The sequence below is a fragment of the Lampetra fluviatilis genome, chromosome 1 (assembly GCF_964198595.1).
Source record: "Lampetra fluviatilis chromosome 1, kcLamFluv1.1, whole genome shotgun sequence".
Taxonomy (NCBI): domain Eukaryota; kingdom Metazoa; phylum Chordata; class Hyperoartia; order Petromyzontiformes; family Petromyzontidae; genus Lampetra; species Lampetra fluviatilis.
In genome coordinates, this window is record NC_136275.1 from 27,617,886 (window position 1) to 27,641,089 (window position 23,204).

Below are 23,204 nucleotides of genomic sequence, written 5' to 3' on the forward strand. Positions count from 1 at the left end.
TCGCGACGGAGGATCGGTGGTTACCTGACTCACGAGTGGTTCCTCATAGGGTGCCGGCGTTGCGTGTGCAAGCACGGTCCCTTGAGGAACCACGGCCGTTCGCGATCCTACATTAAGGACTGCAATGAAGGGGTCCCGATCCCCTTTCACCATGGTCTGAGCCGCTAGTAAATCGGGGCCATTGACCCCGGCCCGAGATGGTCCCAACAAGACCCCCCGATCCGCAACCCCCTCAGCAAACGGCCGACGCATACTAAGAGGGACGAGCATCTGAGCCCCCGGGGGTACGCGCACAGTTTTTGCCACGAGCGCCTGCTCGGTTGCAAATGCCCGACGCTCCGTGGCGGGGGAAGACAAAAACGTTACGCGTCGACCCGACGGGAGCTCGATGCACCCCTGGTCAATCAAGATACGAATGGGCATTTTGGCCAAGAAATCCGTCCCCAACAGGCACGGAACCGCCAGTGAGGAGGAAACCAAAACAGGGCCGGATAATTTAATGTCTCCAATGCAAATTTTGGCGCGGATTTGGCCAATGATGCCTAGCGAGCCCCCGTTAGCAGCATAGCATGGCACGTCAACGGGGAGCAAGGGACGACTTTGAACGGGAATAATGTTATAAATCAAATCAGATATAATGGTTGCCGACGCTCCTGTGTCAATTAAAATCCGCACCTCTACCCCATCAATATGACCGACCACAACCGACGATCCCGCCGACGCTGCAACGACACGATGGGCGAGCTCCGACCACTGACCCGGTTGGAGCGCTCGCCGCATTTCAGAACAATCGGGCGCAACGGCCGTCGATTCTCGAGCCCTGTTCGGTTGAGCGCGTGAGTGTGTGTCGGATGTGTGCATGGGCCAAACGTGTGAGGTGCCACGACTCGCCGTATTCCTCTTCTGGAGCTTGGGTGGAGACGGCGCGGCGTCCTGACGAGGTGTCGCCCTGCGCTGACGGGGAGCCCGGCATCCTGAAGCAACGTGGCCTTGAAGGCCACAGTTGTAGCAGCGTGTGAGCGCCCCAGATGGCCTGGGCTGCTCCTGGCGGCTCGGTCCATTCCGAGCCTGTGGTGCCGCCGATCTCCATTGCCCCCGCCGCTCCACCCCGCAGACCTCCTCCGATGGGAGGGTGGTGGCCGCCATGGCATGGCCGGCCACCCCCTTGGCGGCCTTGCGATGCAGGGACCGCAAGCCCCCGTGGATGTGGCGCGCGACCAGCAAGGACGACATCTCTGCGTCGTCTTGAGCCAAGACGGCGACGTCCAGCTCATCCGCGAGAAGCAGCAGCTTTTCAGCCACCATAGCGTCCACTCCCTCCTCGTCCATCCGCGGGAAAGCTGCCTTCGCCAGGGCCAGGAGAGCCGTCCGGAAGGCCAGGGGCGATTCGTTGGCGCCCCGATGACGATCGTGGAATAGCTGCCTGCAGTCCGAAGGCGGCTCATAGACAGCTGACAGCAGCTGCAGCGCCAAGTGCAGCGTGGCGCGCTTTTCTTTAGGCGCCGAGGTGAGAGTAGCCAGGGCGTCGTTGTCCAGCATCGCCGGCAGCGCGCGTAGTGCTTCGGCGTCCGTCCAGTTCGCCATCTCTTGATGAGCGATGAACCGCCTTTTGAAGCCACCCCAGTCTCCGTCCGCGCCCACGAATTCTTTGAGAGGCGGCAGTCGCTGCTGTAACGCGACGTCCGTGGCTGCGGATCGCGCTCCGTCGTTCCCAGCAGACGTTACAGTGTGGGCGGGCTGCAAGCATGGCATCGCCGGTCGCTCTGTTGTTGACGCGCTGGCCGGTGTTGATGATGTCACGGCTTGTGCTTGGCCCTCAGCAGTCACCTGACGCGGGCCGGCCCTGCCCTCTGCTCGCACTGTAGTCATGGCGGGAAATTTAACCGCGAGCCGCGTCGGGGTAGCGGGAAATGTTGCCGCGCGTCGGCTGCTGTCGTCGTCCCGCGCAGCCCCTCCAGCCCCCAGCCGCGTGATCTCTTCCAACGCGGTGGCCGCAGCGTAGAGCAGCTCCGCCAGGCGGGAGTGAGCCAGCCGAAGTCCCTCGGCCGACGCATCCCCCCCTTCCTGTCGTAGCAGCGCGGGTGTACTCGGCCCCGGCTGCTCCGATCCGACCTCGGCCATCTCTGGTGGCGATTCGGCCGCGGTGTCCTCCATCTCCGGCTCCCTGGTACGTGTCGTCCCTCGTGTGTCCATCGTTGAACGTTTACTTCTGACCCCAGATGTAGTAAGTATTCAGGAGGCTTGACGACGGGGTCGGAGGCACACTTATTTATTAACACCAACTTGTGCACAGTAACGGGTACACACAGTACTTAAGGGTTTATCGTTCCCTTTACCCAGCTAACAGGGAGACACAACATCTAACCCCGCTAACCTAAGCCCAAGTCCTCCACTACGGAGCTAGGGTAGCTACCTATCCCAGCCCTGGTCAAGCTGGGATCCCGGCACCCTGAGTCTCCAGACTGGCTCGTCAGTCTGGGCTCTCGGGGCCACGCCACCGGCTTGCCCTGGTCGGCCCTGACAAGGACAGCGAGCCAGGGGAGCTCCGGGGCCTATTCTAGCTGGTCTTCCGTCTTCGCTGGTTTAAGCTGATACTCGACCTCGAGCCCTCCGGCTCACCACCTTTTATAGTACTCGGCCCCCGGGAGGGGCCCGTGGGGGATGCAGGTGCGGACGTCGGTGTGAGCACCTCCTCTGTGTACGGCCCTAACCACGCCCCTTGTGTTTGTTAGCCATCCGCGCCCATACACAATTACACCTCTACACGTGTATACGACCATTACGGGGTATAAATAAGTGAATACAGCAATGCAAATTTGATTCACATTTGCACTGTAAAATGTCGCTGCAGTCATCCTCTGGCGGGGTAAAGAACCGAGATGAGAGTCCGTCGTGTACTGTATCACTCCGCGTATTGTATCGTACCACTCAGCTCAAGAAAGTAGTTCGTCGTTGACCGCTCAGAAACCGCGTTATAACGGGCGCATTCCGCGTTGTGGAAAGAAAAGTGTTCCCGATTAGAAGAAAAGCGTTATAGCGTTGCATGAAAACGCGTTAAGCGAGGACTTGACTATATACAGTATATAGCTAAACAATGTCACTATTTTGCGCGCAATGCGTGTGTCCTAATCGTGGCATGTGTCTATACGGGCCAGGCCGTGATGATGAGTCTCGGAGAAGGCAAACCTCGTCCAATCGATGGGTTGCTGCATACAACTAATGTAAACCATTCGTCCGGAATGGATCCACGATGGATCGTGGACACAACGTGTGTGGTTTTATTTATAACGTGGAGAGGCAGCTCCGTGCCTGCTTATTATGTATTGCATCACATTAATTGACCGTGACAAAGCGAAATGTATGGTGCAGTTTTAACTCGGTTCTGCATGGACGCTTTTGTGAAATCGTCTACACCCGGGCAGGCCTGTGAGTATTTCGCTTGGCGTAAAAAAAACGCGTGGGCTATGTACACATCGTGCGAGTATTTGAAGATTGAAGACACAAGCCACAGTAGTTGCGACTGTGGCCATGCCACCCAAGTAGTAAACTACTGTAGTCTGCGCTCCTGCAACTGGAGGAGCAGCAGCGAAGCTACACAGACTTCATCGCTACTGAAGCCCTCTCGTCGTGGCTTAGCAGACCTCCATATTGGCATCTCGTTCCTAAACCATATTGCTATCATGGACATCTGTGAAAAAAGAGCTCTATCAGCTCGTCGTATTCCTCCAGTATAAATACGGGGTATGATTCTGATATAATTGTGCAAGTCTTATATGTATTACCCTGTCATTCATTACATACGTTCATCGATGTATAGGCAACGTCATGCAATTATGGTGTTCAGACGCGTAATCAATCTCGACTTTGCCACGTCGTGTATTCTCTATAGAACGTTGTTGCACTGTTGGCGCAGACGCACTTTATGTGTATATTTAGTAACGTGCTGTGTGAGAATAAGTGGACATCACTGCATGTGCACTATATTTCCGCAGTCTCTGCAACGTACGGGCGGGAGAAATGACGTCCACTTATTCGACTGCAGTAAAAACTGAACGTGCAAACGCGACTCCGTCGATGTCAAAAGTGCGACGTGTCCAGCACGCTGCAGTGCAGGAGACATCACTCCAAACGTCACCGTAGAAGTCGCTCGACTCAAACGTCAATAACCCGTGCGCAGGCGGTTCAACTGCACCGAGGCCCGCGTGTAGAGAGAACGAGGCCCCCGATTACGAAGACGTGGAGGGGGGAGGGGCTTAGCAACCACGCTACGTCACTGCTTCCTGCCAAGGAGCATCAATGGTCTCGCAGCGTGTTTCACTTTCATGAAACGGCCTGAAATGTAATTAAGGTTGTTGGTTCAGGAATTTTGGGCCACCGTCTTCAGCGTAGGGCCCTCTTTAACGAGAGCATTGGGATTTGGTGCAGCGTTGCTGAATTGCTATCATTATTCAAACACGTAACCTTGTTTTGCATTATTTCATCCCTAATAATAATAATAAAGAGGACGTTAGTGCGATGCTCAAAAGAGTGACGGTTCCTGAGCGTGGACCTGCGCTGACGGGAAGACCCGCGGAGCAATTACACATTAAGGCGCGGTCGGTGAAAATCACTTTTCTCAAGGCCGTCGTATATGCTCTCGTGATGAATTGTATGGACACAAATTAGGTTTCCTTATACATTTGTAATGTCCACATCGTATATCATCACCACCACCATCACCACCACCAACCAACCACCACCGCCTCGAACAGTCCACTCTAGTCTCCCTCCCTCCCTCAACTTCGCCCACCCCCCGCCCTCGAGACCCCCCCCACCCCACCCCCCTCACGCAAAGGGAACATCTTAGGGTCACGTGTCTACGTCTTTTTTTTGCACAATTATCTTGGCGGCGCGTCACGTGACGCGTGATTGATGTCGTCATTAAGGCGGCGCGTGCACGTGGATGCATATGCTCGCAGTGACCGCGTGCACGCGCCGTGACGGGAGGGGGAAGGAGGGGGCGGGGTGGGAGGGGAGGGGGTTCGAACAGGGGGGTGGGCGGGGGTAGGGATGACAATGGGGAGAGGGGTGGATGAGAGTGTTGGTAGAGTGCGTGTTGAATCGTGCGTCCAATACATAAACTAAACTACGTACATTTTTTTTTTTACCAGGTTATATAGCTATGTTTCAGAAGCGACCTGGCCACAAATAATAGCTCAGCGAAGTGGCTTATCATATGGACATTTGTAACATCCAAATACCATAAACGCATGTTTCTAAATGTAGAGGGAAAAACCGGGAGGACCCGGAGAACATTCCACGCCAACAGAGGGAGAGAGATGTGCGAACTCCAAATCTACAACAGGCGTCAGGGTCGGGATCGAACCCACAGCCTCCTTCATTCCAGGCGAGGGAGTTAACATCTCGCAACCACGGCAACCCACAGTCTCATCATCAGTCTCACAAACTCCCTGGTAACGTGGTGGGCCTCACGCTAGACACGTGGGTTTTCTGACGGTTCGTAGTGTTAAAGTCACTGAACTCACAATGACGTTCAATGTGTTGCGAGAGGCCAATCTCTGCTGATGAGCCTCGGAGATCGCTAAAACCCGCTCCCGAGTTCGCCTGCTGAACATAAATATTGTGTTCTTTGGTTATTTCGGTAAGTCACGTAGATATAATAAATAATTAGAATAAAGTGATATTGAATAAAAAAAATATCACGACGTTTCGATCGCAGCACAAGTGGTCTTCATCAGGCGACGACGACCGATTTTTATTCACTTTATTTTTATTTTTTCTATCTACGTGACTTTACCGAAATAACCAAAGAATATGAATTCCTGCAGTCACGAAAGTTTTAAGTCAAAATATAAATACCGTGCTGTTTGGAAACAGATTGGGCCAGAAGTCCGACATACTTAAATGTTTATTTTTAAATCTTGAACCCGTAAAACGAGGTAATTTACGTCCGTTAGTTTGTGACGTTATTACTCACAATTACAGCAGCAGAGTAAATAACATAAATGTCACGCGCATAACATTTTCTATCTATTATTTTGTATAACATTAAGGCACCGCGAGATGTTAACTACCTCGCCTGGTATACAGGAGGTCGTGGGTATAGTTGGATTTTGTGTGTTCTCCCCGTGGTCATGTTGATTTTTCTCCGGGTCCTCCGGTTTTTCTCTCCACATTTAGAATCAACACCACGCGTTTAGAGTAGTTGGCTGCTATAAATGTCCACACGATGATAAGCCACTTCGTTGAGCTACCATTCGTGACCAGGTCGCTTCTCAAAAAAAGAAAGATACGGAGCTCAGTGGGCCTTACCTGGTAAAATAAAAAAAATAGGCTTAGTTTATATACAGTATTGCAATCCGTTCATTCACATCGCAATGTCTGTTTGTTTTACTTAGCATTAAACTTTGATTTAAAAAAATACATGTTAATAATCTCAAGGGATAATTTGAGTGAGATTTTTCAGTGAGAACAAATACAATCTCAGTGAGATCTGTATGTATATATGTTGAACTTCTTTCGCACCGTACGTAGCCAGCCGCGGTAAATCGGAGGTACGGGGGACAACAAACTAAATACAGAAAGCAGTTCTAGAGAAATAACTTTTAAATCTAGATAATTGTAAACTGCATAGCTCCAGTGGCTTTCCTAATATCGGCATATATTGCGTTCCAGACGGCCGCAGAAGCTCATGTTAAGTAGCCGCTAACGCTTTATCTGTTTAACAATGCCACAAAGACATATCCCCCGTATAGTCTTTGACAGACTGTTGGGGCAACTGCTGATCGCGAGCACCTATGAAGGCTGGCCGCCTTTGTCATTTGATGCTGAGTCGACCTAGGGAACCCCCGAACTTTCTCAAATAAACGTCACCGGTATTGTCCGTGAGCGGCTATCGAACTCCGGTCGGCCGGATTGCTTAGCGCAGCGCGCTCACCCCGTGCGCCACTGCTCACCAACCGACAACAACAAGAACAACAAAAACAAATCAACCGCCACGGTACTACCCCGCATCATGCCACGCACGCCCCCGACTCGCATCATCCACGCGCATTAACAGAGGTGAATGGTGAATGCTAATATATTTGTCCGGCGCCGGTCATTTGCATTCACCGCCCGTTCGTCACGGGCACTGAACTCGCCGCCCATAAATTGTTCCGCGGCTGCAGGGGGTCGTGACAATTCGACACCGCCTCCTCCTCCTGCTCCTCCTGCTGCTGCTGCCGCTCTTCCTCAACGCTGCTCCTCCTCCTCCAATTCCCTCTGCCCGCACGTTCCGCACGCTCTTCAATGTCCGGTCACCTCCGTCCGTCCTAACGCCCCGCCGCGAAATCACGAGTCACGAGGACACGGCGCGGGAGGAGGAGGGGGAGCGCTTAGAGGGGGAGACGGGTGGTGGGGTGGTGGGGTCCGAGTGGGGTGGTGAGGGAGGGAGGGAGTGGGGAGTGATGGGGGGAGGTGGGAGGGAGAGGAAGGGAGGGAGGAGGAAAGGGGGGGATACATTTTGGGAGGGAAGGGAGGGGGTGCGGGTGCGCGGGGCTCGGCGTGAGACGTCGCGGCGATGAAGTTGCCACGTGGTAACGATGATGCATCGAGCATTAAGGCGATTACAGGGCAGTCGATGTCCTCAAACACGCGCGTCCAGCGCCGCGGTCAACCGCCCCGTCACGGGCCATCAAATCATCCCCAATTCGCCTCCCAGCTCGGGAATAGATGCTATATCTATGCAGGGATGAGCCTGCTTATTACTTGGATTGGAGGCTGCCTGGGGACACTCGCAAGGTGCCGTGTATATCAATAGGCGTTCGGGCTGCCAAGTGACCGGGACGTGGTAATAGAGCGATGGATTATTGAACGCATCTGTGTGGAGCTTTGGTGGAGTTTCTCCGGTGTCCTCGAACACTCGGTACTGAATTAAGTCCGAAGACTCGGGCGAGGCTTTTCTGGTTGATGCGTGGCATTGTGCTTTACGGGCACCGCGCCAGATCCGATGGTGAGATGAGATGGGGGGTCCGGAGGAAAGACTTTGGGAGTGAGGAGCTCACCAATGTGATGATGATGATGAAGGAAGTAAACGCGGTGCGGCACTTCCTCTTCAGACCCTCCATCACTCCTTAGACATCACCCCTTCCGAGATGGCGCCCCATTGTGTAGCTTCCTGACTTTCCCTCCGGCGCCTTTCCTTTTTAGGCCCCGCCCATTCTTATTTAGGCCCCGCCCCTTCACGCGGACACGGTGGGCTGGGTGGTCGTGGGCGGTTGGGGGATGTGGAAGGTGAGTGGCACGTGACACGCTCACCCTTTAGCGGTAATTGGGCTTCGCGTGCTTGGGGAGTGGTTGATTGACGCGCTGATCGTTATAGCACGTGGGCATCACCGTGCACCCCAGAATTGTCACGATTCCATTCGGGCGTCGATATTACAATTCAAAACCGATTATTTTTCGTTGATTTTATTTTTTTGTATACCGTGTTGTTGTTCGTTCTGTTAGCCCAATTGAAAACAAATATTGTAACTGAAGTCGATTTCACATACTTAACTGGTTCTTACGCACACGCGATTCGAAGCATCAACGTTGGAATCGATTGGAATCGATGCATCGTTAGATCGTCAAGCAGTTAAATAGTCAATATAGATTTATCATTTTCGTGACTGCAGGGATCCATACTCTTTGGTTCTTTTTGTAAAGTCACGTAGGTATAAAACAAAATAAATTGTTTCTTGCTGTGGTTGCCCCACCTGATGACGGACGCTTGTGTTGTGCCCGAAACGTCGTGATTTATTTATTTTATTTTATATCTACGTGACTTTACCGAAAGAACCAAGGAGTAGTTAAATAGTCAGTCAATTCTTCAGTTGCTAACCGCGGCGGGTTATTTAATCTCGCGAGTTGAAAAAAATACAATTTTGCAACGAATCTTACTTCAGTGGGCTTTGCCTGGTAGGATGGGAATAATTTGGTTTTTGTTCGTGTGTTTCTTAGTGGTGATTCTTTGCCTTTCCTCTAGTTTGCACTGCTGTCGTGTGTGTGCACTGTTTGTTGTTGTAACCTTCTTACCCGACCCTTACTGAACAGCTGGTCGGATTCCTCCAGTAGTAAGTACATATTCTGATTCTAAGTTTATGATTTGTTCATCCGGGAGTAGGGCCGCTGCCATCCTCGGTTGTCACATTTTTGTTGTTGAAAGGGTGACCCCAGGGGAGGGGTGGGGGGGGGCGAGGTTTTAGGGGTCAAAGGAGGATCGAGGCAAATTAAACAATAAAAATATAAATTAAAATATAACAGGGAAACAATTTGAACAGGGAAATCCAGCATCACCGCAGAAGCCGCAATACAATTGCTATTCTTATTAAGTTTGTCTGTATTTTTTTATCTGAAATTGTGGAATTATTTTGATGTTGTCTGCCGGCCGAGTCGCCTTTGCAAAAACAGCTTCTTAGCTCCACGGGCTTTACTCGAACGAGAGGCGTTACATTTAATTGTATACCATGGACATCATCATTGGGCTGATTTTGCGTTCTGTGAAGTGGCTCACGGGAGCCAGACACGACTCAAAATGTGACCCTGCCTCTGCGTTGCTCAATGGCTTAACGCGCGTGTGTATGCACTGTAGGTGATGTAGGATCGTGTAGTGGTAGCGCGGTGGCTAGCGCCCTCGAACTACGAACCCAGCGAGACGAGTTCACGGCCAATAACCAGTAACGATTATCTGAATCGGTCCTGGGCATCCCCGAACTCGACTCGGCCTCAAATGAGTACCTGGTGGGGTGAAGAAGGAGAAAAAAAAAGCATCGCCACTAGGAGGGAGGCAAAGGCGGTCGGGCGTAGTGCTACCAACACCACCGCCTCGCGTGCCGTTCCTGCCTCGATTGGTGCTCGCTAACAGCACTTGCCCCAACGGTCCGTGTTGAAAGCTACCCGGTTGATCTTTGTCGTTGCCTGTAGGCTATGCGTGGCGCACTGGACTAATGGACGCAAATAAAGAGGTGGAGCGTTTGAGGAACTTGCAGATGGTGAGGACGCCGCAGGAGCAATGCTGTCGTGAATCAGCTGTTTTCCCAAACTCCGGTTCCTCCTACCTCCTATCCCCCACGCCCCCCTATCTCCCCCCCCCCCCACGACCTCCCCCCCCCCCCACCGCATCAACCACCGCGGTTCGGTCTTTCAGTTCTCTGCCAATCTTTACCCCCCCCCACCACCGTTAAAATTAAATTAAATAGTCACACGCTGCACGCGTCCGATGATTGCTCGACGGGACCCAGAGCGCCAAGCGTGCCAGCCGTTGACAAAAGCAGCAAAAGAGAAGCGGTCTCCTCGTCACGCGGGGACGCGGGCGAGCAACCTTCGGGCGCGTGCAGCACGTGACGATTGCATGTGTACCCAAGTCGGGGTCGTGTCGTTGCGACTTGTGAAGCCCGTGGAGGGTGGCAAGGACTGCAGTTGGGACGGACGTTGTCGCACAGCGATTCTCGTTGTTGGCGCCGCCTCTCGGAGTACGCGGGCCCGGAGTACGCGACCAAACCCCCCCCCCCTACCCGCCCGTACTCACACTTTGTGTGAGTCGTGTACTTTGTGTGAGTCGTGCTCTGCGTGAGTCGTGCTCTGTGTGAGTTGTGTACTCTGTGTGAGTCGTGTACTCTGTGTGAGTCGTGTGCTCTGTGTGACTCGTGTGCTCTGTGAGTCGTGTACTGTGTGTGAGTCGTGTACTGTGTGTGAGTCGTGTACTGTGTGTGAGTCGTGTGTTCTGTGTGAGTCGTGTACTGTGTGTGAGTCGTGTACTCTGTGTGACTCGTGTGCTCTGTGTGAGTCGTGTACTGTGTGTGAGTCGTGTACTCTGTGTGAGTCGTGTACTCTGTGTGAGTCGTACAATCGCTGCAAGGGGGCGGCAAGCGACGAGTCAAATCACCCCCCACTCCGCCATCACGCGCACGTGGATTTGACGGCGCGTCACCGTATCGTTGCCCGCGCGAGAAACGAGTTCAAATAAATATCTAGTGTTCTAATATAGTGTTATTTTTAATAATATAGCGTTAACAATATGGCGTTAATAACATCGTGTTCTATCTGACCTGGATGCTACCGATAATATAATTGATTAATCGTTTACTGTACAGTACCGTACTTTATTGAACACGTATGAACATTTTTATTAATTACTACACTCGTATTTTGGCGAACACCCCCAATGTACATCATGGGACCTTCTTTGCCAGTACCAAAATATAATAATAGGTTTTTACTCCTTTTTTCTGGCGAAAAAACTGAAACCTTTTTTACAAGGAATCATGGCGTCCTCTGGTCTAACACCGTTTGAGACGAGGCTCAAAAGAAAGCTGTCTCTGGTGTGAACCAATCAGTTTCAAGGACAATGCATATATTATCAGAGTATGTTTCTGTTTAGATTCTCACCACAAGTATTGTGGTTAATGCAGGCATGATTCCTCGTAAAAAGATTTCAGTTTTGTTGCCAAAAAAGGTAAAAACCTATTCTTATACCCCCAACGTACGCGAATCCGGGTTGCACGGAACCTAACCCCCCCCGCCCCTGCCGCGTACTCTGAGACCTGCCCGTAATCCGTGCACGGACAGGCCCGATCAGTGGCAAAACAAAAAAGACCCAGTCGGCTCACCTATCAAGTGCAAGGCTCACGCGGCGCCTTTCATTTTATTTCTCCTCCCCCCCACCCCCACTTCTCTCTCTTTCTCTCATTCACTCACTCGCTCACTCGCCGTGTATGATGCGGCTCTCGATCATTTAAATATTGACGAGACCGTGTTCAGAGAAACGCCTTTTGGGCTGTGTTTGCTCGCCAGGCGAGACACGACTTTTACTAGGAAGTCGCTGTTTAATTTTTTTTTTTACAAAGGCCTGCTGCTGCTGCTACGACTACCCCTTATATTGTGTTTTTTACGACGGATCAAATAAATAGTGGCAGTGGAGGGGAGCCGCCGAATACGATGTGTGTCTGAGAACATTGCGCAATTACCGGTAATGAAAACGGCATTTCGGTGCGCGCGCGCGCGCCACGGAGTGCGCCCATTGTCCCCATTAACAATGATCATCACCATCGCTATCAATTACACAGCCTCACGACTGCTGCTACTGCTTATGCTGCTGGGCTAGCGGCAGAGGCAAGCGCAACTGCCCTTCTACCGTGAGCACAAACTCAGGGAACAGTAATGGCCTTTTTGCGGAGTGCTTTTATTGTTGATTATTATTAGACCTCAATGTACTAATTTATTTGTTGTGATAACTTTTTCTCTTGTTGTTTATGCTTTTGTTTTTGCTTTGGTAGATTTTTGTGTTCATGATTTGTGTTGTTTTGCTTGGGTATTAGAGCTTTTCATTTGCTTAATAGTGGCTGTATATGGGATTTGATAATTCATATAGAATCAATGTACAGCATTATGGGATGCTATTTAACATTAAAGTATTATTGTTGTAGTTTATTATAGCATCCATGCCGTTTACGAAACAGAGCATCATCGCGCATGAAGCGACTCGCCAGGAGTAGGCATATGGATAGACACACGGAGCAGTCACATGGACACACACACACGGAGTAGGCACATGGACACACACACACACACGAAGTAGGCACATGGACACACACACACACGGAGTAGTCACATGGACACACACACACGGAGTAGTCACATGGACACACACACACGGAGTAGTCACATGGACACACACACACACGGAGTAGGCACATGGACACACACACACGAAGTAGTCACATGGACACACACACACACACACACGAAGTAGCCACATGGACACACACACACGGAGTAGTCACATGGACACACACGCGGAGTGGCTATAGCCTTCCAAGGTTTTGAATTCTGAGCGCGTGAACAAAACACGATTTCGCTGTGGGTTTCTACCCCACTCGCTTCTCTCATTCGGTGGAGCGGTGGGGGCCCTGGTGGGGGGTGTGTGTGTGTGGGGTGTGTGTGGGGGGGGGGGGTGTGGGGGGGGTGTTATCGATCTGGCCGTTGCAGCATCCAGTTGAGAAATGAGGCGCGGCGCGCGGATGCGGTGGGTGGAGGGCGGCATTACGACTCCTTTCCCTTCCCCAGCATTGCCAACATTCCAGGGGCCATCATCGCGCATGATGCATCCTTTTCCTGGGGAAGTGGCAATCGATGCAGGAGCCTTGATGTGCAGCGGTGGCTGCGCATGTGTATCCATCCCGAGCAGCAACATGTATCATCATGGGGGGGGGGGGGGGAGAGGAAGCGTCGGGTGCATGCGTGTGCGGTGTGTGTCTGTGTGTACGGTTGGCTACGTACGGTGCGAAAGAATTTCAACTTACATGCATACGTGTACACAATGTGGGTAGCGGGTAGTGTATCGGTCAGCGCGCTGCGCTTCACGACCAACACCAGTGACAATTATCCGAACCGGTCCTGGACCTCCCCGAGGTCCACTCGGCCTCAAATGAGTGCCTGGTGTGGAGTGTAAGCATCGCGATCGGGGGGGGGGGAGAAGAGGGCGGCCGGGCGCGGTGTTGGCCACCCAACGATCAGCGCCTTGCCTTTGGCTGCAAGGCAACACGATAGACGCAGCATTGAAGCACACCCCTTGGGGGAAAGGCCACGTGTGCTTATGATCAGAAGTGTGCTTCTATCAGAAGTGTGCTTATGATCATAAGTGTGCTTCTATCAGAAGTTGGCGTTTGCTCTCCCCTCCCCACCAGTGTTGCGCGAGCATGCATGCGTGCCTTGTCTCAGAGCTGTGCTTACATAAGGTGTGCTTATATCCAGCTTCCGCTGCAATATGGAAATAAGAGAGTGATGAGTGTTTGTTTGTATTCTGAATAGGCAGGCTAGCACGCAGTGAGATGAGTGGTACACAAGAACAAACGACGATTAAAAAAAAAGTCAATCATTGAAAAAAAATCACGTTTAGGTCAATTATTAGTGAGGAATGTGAAGTTTATTAAATACTTATACGAAGAAGAGGCTCCTTCGTGGGAACAACATGCAATTAATATCTACCTTGTAACCAAAAGACGCTGCCGGCAACCACGCACACATTAATCACCGATAATGATTCATTGTCTCCCGCCCGCGCGACGCGCCCTGTGTTTGTCAGAATACTCCCAGGGCAGCTTAACAGCTTTAATTTGTGATGTGCCCGGCAGTTAATTAAGGTCCGGCTGCGGGGGTAATTTGAGTCCCACTAAATACGCGGGCGAGCACGTGCTCGAGTCTACGAGCGCGTTCGTAGGTGCGGCGCAGCACGGCGCAGTGGTCAGTGCATTGCGCTAGTGTGTATAGACCTTACTGATACTGATAATAATGGCTACTATAATGAGCCAAGAATGTCTGTTTGTGTGTAACGCGCGTGATGTCACTCCACCTACGTCATGAATATTCATGAGCGGGTGGATTTTTACACTCACGCAGGATGAGGTCGAGCTGAAATTATTTTTTGTTGCAAATTCGCTTTAAGTTTGACGTTTCTTTATTGAAAGTGACTAATACATAATTATGCGCAGGAACAAAGTGGATTTGGTGTCTTTATTTATTTATTCAGCACTTGAGACAAAAGGTAAGTCTAATGTATGCTTCTACATTTTGGTAAAATAGACATTTATCGGTGATTTTCCAGATATTGTATCGAATTCCAATTTATTTCAACCCCAGCGACCGAAAACAGAAGAGAATAAAGAATCAGAGCAGTCAATTTGAACACATTTAAGGTCAGTTATATACAGTGCTACAGTGAACTGCAGTGAAGTGTTTGATGACATACTTTCGTGCAAAATACACTGCCATAAAATTTACATAAGATACAATTATACTCTGCTTAAATTTTTTCCGTAAATATTACAGCTTCCGTCCTAGGACGGGCCAACAAGCAAGTGATAATATACTTATTGATCTAGGGTTAGCGACAGTGAGTCGTAGGACTGTTTCTAAGGAGGTATCTGCCGCCGCTGCTGTAAACAAAAATGTAAGCCAACTAATGATGAATTGTGTTTATTATTTCACGTGCGGGGAGGAAGCAACGCTCTATCCCCGTACGGATGGAAACCGATGGCGATTAGTCCCCTTGCTGTACCGTCTTCTCGTGGCGAGCCCCCAGGGTACGGCACCTCCGATGAGTGGAGTTCAAGTCGCCGCACAGAAGCGTTGTCGAGGAGCGTCTCCAGCAACAAAAAGAAAACAACAACAACAACAAAATCCTCGGCCCACTTCCGCTGCACCAACTCCCGCTACTGACCAGCGTGGTGAAGTATGGCCAAGCAACCCCCCAGCGATGCGACCTGGCGTAGCGGAGCGAAGTCTTCGTCCAGCAGTTGATTGACACTGTCACGAGGCTGTAATTGGTAATGGCGTGAAGCGGTCACGGCAGGGTTTAAACCCCGAGCCCTCTCGGACCACCACCACCACCACGCTACGAGGTCTTTCGACGTTTACTAATTTCACTCCTCCCCATTCGAGTACAATTGAACTCGATCCACGCCACACGCGCCCGATGATTGTCAAACGCGTACCACGTGACGCGGCGCCAAGCAACTAACGCTGTCCGCGTCATGTGGAATGCGTGCGCGCACACTCACACGTGGAACACGTGTACACACATACACGTGTACACACACACATGTGTACACACACACACGTGTACACACACTCACACGTGTACACTTACACGTGTACACACACTCACACGTGTACACTTACACGTGTACACTCACACGTGTACACACACACTCGTGTACACACACGTGTACACACACACAGGTGTACACACACACGTGCACACACACACAGGTGTACACACACAGGTGTACACATACACAAAGATAAAGATCCCCCGTATAGCCTTAACAGACTGTAGGGGCAAGTGCTGTTAGCGAGCACCTATGAAGGCCTGAACGGTACACGAGGGGGTGGGTGGCCAGCGCCACGCCCGACCGCCTTTGTCTCCCCAGTGGCGATGTTTACACACCGCACCAGGTACTCATTTAAGGCTGAGTCGACCTAGGGGAGGCCCAGGACCGGTTCAGATAATCGTCACTGGTGTTAGCCGTGAGCGGGAATCGAACTCGGGTCGTCGGGTTCATAGCGCAGCGCGCTAACCGCTACACTACCGCTCCCCTACACACATACACACACACGTGTACACACACACATGTACACACACGTGTACACACACATAGGTGTACACACACATGTGTACACACACACGTGTACACACACTCACACGTGGAACACATGTACACACACACACACGTGTATACACACACACGTGTATACACACACAGGTGTATACACAACAACAATAACAACCGCCATTCGCCACTAAGTGGCGGTGACGTCACCACGACGCTTGTGCCAGGCCATGTGCACCTTGAGGTGTATACACACACATTTACACACACACAGGTGTACACACACACACATGTACACACACACGGGTACACACGTGGACACTGAGATCTCGAACTTTATTCGAATCGGCTTTTTTTTTAAAGCAGCGTTATAAACGGAGCCGATTCGAACGTGGGACGCACGTGTTTAGCAATCATCGGGTGCGTGCGGCGCGGAAGGCGTTGTCGTGTAATTGAACGGGGAGAAGTGAATTAATTATGGATTTGAATCTTTCGTGACTGCCAGGATCCATACTCTTTTTTTCGGTAAAGTCACTTACTACGGTGTCCCCACCTGAAGACGGACGCTTGTGTAGCGCCCGAAACATCGTGATTTTATTTAGTTGTTTTCATTGTTTATTTATTTTATTTTTACCTACGTGGCTTGACCGAAAAAAACAAAGAGTAAGGAGTGAATTAGTAAAGGTAGCGTGGTGTAGAGAGAGAGAGAAGCACCGCACTCGAGTATAAACATTCAACGTGCACCCCCCCCCCACCCCGTGCTCTCAAAACTCTTCGGACCCGCTCGTCATTGTTTACTCTTTCCTACAACCGCGGTCACGTGTGTTTTCTTTAAACAAAACAAAAAATCGCGGACTCCATCACGGGACACGTCTTAAATGATACGCAAATGGGAAATAATCTGCCGGGAGTTTACACAACGGCAGAAAATGTGAATTTTAGGAAAACTTGAAAGAAAAAACATCTCCTGTTGCCCCCCCCTCCCCCTTTGATGTCCTCCTCGCTCTCTGAATACCATCATTGCGTTGGGGCGATTTGCTGAAACCTGCGCGCGCGGCTGATCGCAATCTATGCTCGGGACGACAGTGGCGAGACCCCCCTCCCCATCTACTCCTCTGCCATTAGCGAAGGGAAACGCGACTGATCGTTCGTAAAGATTAGACATTTACTACGGGAAAGCTTCGCTTTAAAAAAAAACATGCCGGGAGAGAGAGGGGGGACAAAAAACACACGCGCCTCAACCTCGCCGGCCGTCAGTGACGCTGCCTCGCGAGCAGACAAAGATCTCACGCTTGCGTTGCCACCTACCCAGACGAGCGCTGTTGGCGAGAGCCTATTAGGGTCGCGACAACGCGCCAGGGGCAGATGTGCGCACTCCCCAGCGCATTTAAGATCCGATTCCGACATGGGGCGGAGAGGGGTGGTGGGTAGGCTCCGGACCGAATCGAAGACATTGCTCGCCGCTGATGTGATGAGCCGTGGCCGGGAATCGAACCCGAGACGCTGAGTTCGTAGCGCGGTGCGCAAGACCACTGCTGTCCTCCGATTGGCACGTTTGGCTGCATACGGTGCGAAAGAAGTGCAACGTGCATACACACATTCATGCACCGCCCCTCTGTTAGAATAGACAGAGACGGACATAGCACGACGCAGCCTAACGCTTCGGACAATAATCTTTCCTCACGGCCAACCGTGAAACGATAGCTTAGTGGATATTCGATCGTGCTTTAACAACAACAACAAAAACCCCACACGTGTAATAAACTCTTCGTGCAAAACTACGATCCCAGCGAAGCGTCCCCTTGCACGCGACGATGGTGAATCTCAAAGGGGTCGTCCCCCTGGCGAAATAAAGGTCAACGAGTTGGGAGACTCTCAGACGAGCCGACGTCACTGAATACTAAGGGACCCGCTACTGATCGGAGAGAGAAACAGAGCGTGGACGTGAATTTCAATTTGACTTTGTCGGCCACCACGTATATCGGCGTGTGGGATTCTGGGTGTCAGTTGTATGCATGCATGTACGTAGAACTTCTCCAGCGCCGTACGTAGACAACCGGGGAAAGGACAACAAACTAAAGAAATTCGTTTTCAATCTAGGTTACCGCCGCTGCTGCCGCTGCTGCGGCGAGGATGACTGGGAGTTCGCGTGACGATGGTTTCTGTCCCCTGAAGAGATCGGCGAGGCATCGTGGTTCTTCTGTGCCAAGCGCTTCTTCGCGGTGTTTTCGGGCCGCACCGCGTGTTGTTCGGCAAGGATGTCGGAGGCTTTCGCTCCACGTGCCGTGAGCTCCTCCACGAACTGAATACCGTCGTACCCGCGGAATTCAGTGGAGCGATGTGATAAAGTTCATTGAATGTGTACGTTGAAGAACGACGTCGATACAAAAACAAACAAAAAACACACGTGCGTCAATGACATCATCCATACGTTCCACGTGTCGCGGCTCAAAGGGACACAGTGGCCGACGGTCGAGATTAATAACGGAGTGTGGCAGCCAAGAAATGGAACGGATTCGATAGCGCGTCCGATGATAAACCGATTCGTGTGCCCGCGCCGGATGAATTATTGCATCGCAATATTGCGACAGGCGGCGGCGGCTACTTGGGTGAGGCCTTCATCCAGCGGTGGATTGATCTTGGCTGGTGATGAAACCACTTTCGCACGCGATCAAGAAAGTGCATCATCGCGTGCGTCGCGGTACTAAAGAAGGCCGGCGGACAGTACCATCCGTCGCTCTTAGTTTGTGCGTGGATTTCATGGAGATGAGACCAACTGATAAGGAACGAGAGAGCAGAGCTGTTGACCAAGACTGACCTCCCTAAGACCTCCCTAATGGATATTTTACTGACGAGCGCGCGCGCGCGCGTGCGTGCGCAGTGCCTCTTTGGGGAGGGAGAAGATACAGACTCGGTGTGAGCCCCAGGACTCGCCGTGGCATCCTCGGAGCCAAAGGGGGTATGTCTGTTTTCTTGATGGTCTTCTTCTTTTGGGGCGGGGGGGGGGTGGAGTGTTTGCTATTTTATGGACGCGGAGGTTTACTTATGTAATGTGTATTAAAAATGTGTTAAAGTGTCATTATGAGTGGTGGGTGGAAACGTTTTAGGAGTGGAATTTAAAGAGTATTTTCCTTGCCCATAATTGCTAATCTCCCAGTATATTCGCCCGCGTCGTATACACGCACTTATTACTGTAACAGTCAACGGTTGGAAACTCCCACGCGCAAATGCGCGTCGGCGGTAGTTATGACCCCGATGGTAAAATTTCCACATTACCATGACAGGCGCCAGTCCATCCATATACGTTCTTCTATTTTCCCCACTTGATTTCTACTCGGCTGCGGCACGCATGAGTCGTAATTCTCATATCCAGTTTACATATACAACTGGGGATGAAATGGTGGGGGGCGGCTAACGCGAGTGATAAAACCCATTTCCACCCTCCTTACAATAAATAGAAAAATGAAAAGCACTGCTGAGTTGGTTGAATAATCTCGCCTCAACATCTCAGCCTCCGGCGGAGATGTTGAAGAATGCCCATCCCATAGCCACGTCTTCACGTGTATCAACATCATGATCATCGGACGTGATCAATGCATCGCTGGATATAGGCCTCCAACAGCCATCGCTAAATCAGTGCCGACTACCCGAACCATTTCTACTGATGTAGGGCGTTCTAAAAAAACGAATTTCTCAATTGAAAACTCATTTCTTTAGAACTGAGTTTAGCTTGTTGTCCTTCCCCCGGCACCTCCGATTAGCGCGGTTGGCTACGTACGGTGCGAAAGAGGTCCAACACACATGCCACACATCAAACACCGCGTTTCATCAATTCCCGCCTCAAAAAAATCCTGAGCCCGACATGTATTTCGACGGCGTAATACATAATTCACTTAAATGCATCGTAATTATCCGCTGATAAAGTGGAGGCGCGGTGCAGATTATTTTTAATTGGAGGGGGGTGTAGGTGGGATCGATGCAGCCGGGAGGGTAGTGGGGAGGAAAGGGGGCCAGGGTTATCGGCTTATTGGGTGGGTGGGGAAGAGCCGAGCTGGTGTCCATGAGAGCCATAATGGCTCTCTTTCGACCCCGTCGCCCCTCACCCCCTCCTCCACCCGCTCTCCCCCCCCGTGCCGGATTATTCTTGTACAAATGTAGCTACGGGCCCCACACTTTCAAGGGCCCCGCGCTAAATGCTTTCAAGCTATCAATTCCGTTTCAGTGATTCTGCACTTGCTCTATTACTATAGTACTATACTCTTTGGTTCTTTCGGTAAAGTCACGTAGGTATAAAAATAAAATAAAACCAAAAATAATATATCACGACGTTTCGATCACAACACAAGCGGTCGTCCTCAACTTTTATGAACGACTCGGTGTTTAAGGTTAGCGATTGGTCGCATTATCTGGCTATATAACAAATGAAAAAATACAATTACTTTACTATGCAAGTTAAAAAAGTATGTGCTTTAATATTTACGTGTTTTTAGTAATTTAGGGCCCCTTTATAACATAATGCTACAGGCCCCGCACTAGCTAGATCCGGCACTGCCCCCCCCCCCGCAAGAGTGGGGGGGGGCACTCCTGCGGCTGCCCCGTCGCTAATTCTTGCCGGGGAGAATCGAAGGCAGGTGGATTTCCGCGTCAGCGGTAAATGCGCGGCGCGAGGCGCTGCGTTGCCACTGCGGGTTGAGCAGCGGCGGGGGAGGGGGGGTCCCGCGTGTCCTCGCTCTTGCAGGCACTTTGCGGATGCGGGAGCGAGCTGACGGATGGGGTTGTCCGAGGCAAACAGATCGATGGAAGGACATGATGATGTCCATCATGGCTTATAAGCGTTCTGCCCGTGCCTCTCGCCGCTCGCGGCATAATTAGCCGTCGCGCGGCCGTTTCCCCGCGACCCCGCCGCGTGTGCAGCAGCAGCAGGCGGACGTGAGCTGAAACGGGCATCTGTGTCAATTATCGATGGATTGACGGCGCTCGGGAGATGATTGTTAGGAGAGCAGCAAACAACTGTGTGCGGCAGTGTCTGTGGGGGGGAGGGAGGAGGAGGGTTCCTTTGTGCTTGAAGGAAGATGGACATCCCTTCATCGGCTCCACCCGACCTCCCACCCCTATCCACCACCCCACCCACCCCCGCCCCCACCCCCAAAAAAAGGAACACGACTGTTGCATTGTCCCGGGATGTCCGATACGTCAAGTTTAAAGCTTCGTTAATGAGAAATAATTGAAAGTCACAAAATAACGCGACTTTAATAGGCACGGAAATAGCGGCCTCTAGTGACGTTACTTGAGTATCCCCCCCACCAACCCCCCCACCACTCCCGCCCCACCCCCCCCCCCCACTAATCCCCCCTCACCACCACTCCCCCCCACCAAACCCCCCCCCCCCCCACCACTGCCCTGGCCATCTCCCCTCGCCTCCTCCACCCACACGAGGTGCTGGGCCCGTGACCCCCGGCGGTTGCGTTACGATGCGCGGTGCACGGCGGGAAACGCTCCGCGTGAAGAAGTCTTATTGGAGTGCAGTTCTTCAGAAACTGTTGTGTTTTGCATAATACAAGAGGTCGAGTGTTTTGTTTCTCCTTCGTACGCGTTTCTGTCGTGGTGGTGGTGGTATTGTTTGAAATCTACGCAGAGGTGAATTTAAAACCCGCAATAACGCCAAGATACACGTGTAAGACGACGCATTAAGTTACACTGTAGGAGCAATTTGAACACTCTTCGGAGGAGGATTATCCAAAATGCGAAGTTTTTTTACATAAAATCACGGACAAAGCTAAGTTGCAGACGGAAGGCCATGATCGCCGCCGTCTCTTGAGAAAATGTCGTGGCACGCATAGAGAGAGATAGACCAACACTGCCCATAGACTCACAAGTTGTTGGCTAATGTCACGGGCAGCGCTAAATAGAAGAGGTTCGCGGTCGCCCCACGTCTTCGGGGTAATGCCATGGCATGCAGAGAGAGAGAGCGAGCGAGAAAAGCGTCTCCAAGTCCCGTAGCCGGCAGGTCGAGGTTTGAGAGGTGAATCGGGAGTGTGTTTAATCAATTTACAAGCGCAGAATCCGTCTCCAGCTTTGATGTGCCGCGAGAATTGTTTCGCTGTCATAAAAAATATCATAAAAACCCCATAACATTCGTGCTTGAGTCTGTGTCCACAAAGCGCTTGCCAAACACTGTGGGTTTGTGGGTGACGGACGGGCGGAGGGGTGGGTGGAGGTTTCGAGCTATCGCAGTTGGAGCGAGCGCCGAACGTGGAAGCCAATGTCGTTAAGCCAGCGAGAGCAACATAGTTGACTGGGTTTATGGCGGGCGTGGTGCCGATGATGTGATCCTGTACTTACCCGGCTAACAAGCACCATGACCTCGCCAACTTCGCCTGTGCTCAGGCGAAGATGGCGGTGTACAGAACGAGAAAAAAGATGCTGGAAGGTGACACTGACGGCTGCTCTGTGATTTCAGTGTCCAGAGGCCTGCTTAAGGCGCGGCTCCGGCTGGAGCACGCGTACCACACACATGTCGGTGATGTGCACGTCTTCTTCGAACGCTAGGGAGCCGGAAAAGCCCTCTGTACCAGCGTGGACGGCACCCTCGTGTTCACCTTCTGAAGCGCTCGCTCGTCACCGTGGTGTGTGCGACGACCACTACAACCACGTGACTTTTATTTCATGTTATGCGCGGTGCTTTTAGCGCCACAGCGCGTGGATTTGTAGCGTTTATTTTAATTTGTTTGCTGGTGACTTCGTATTTCATATCGAAATCTCCTCCAGTGCTTTTGCTGATGGCGGCAATAAAAGTTGTTTAAAAGTCAAAAGTCGATCTCGCACGGGCCATGCGTAAAAGCCGCTGCTCTTATGCGCTAGACGCGGTCACATCGCGTTCGTGTGGAGCGCTTTGTGCCTATAACATCTGCCAAATCGAGCAGCACTTGTTCAAGCAAGTCTGGCTCGGCTGATGATACCCAGACGGCCGAAAGTGGTCTCCCGTATTCGATTGCGTTAACATAATACTGAGTGATAAAATAATAAAAATTGGACTGTGATAAAGAGCTTCATTGCTAATCGGATTCCTCCAGT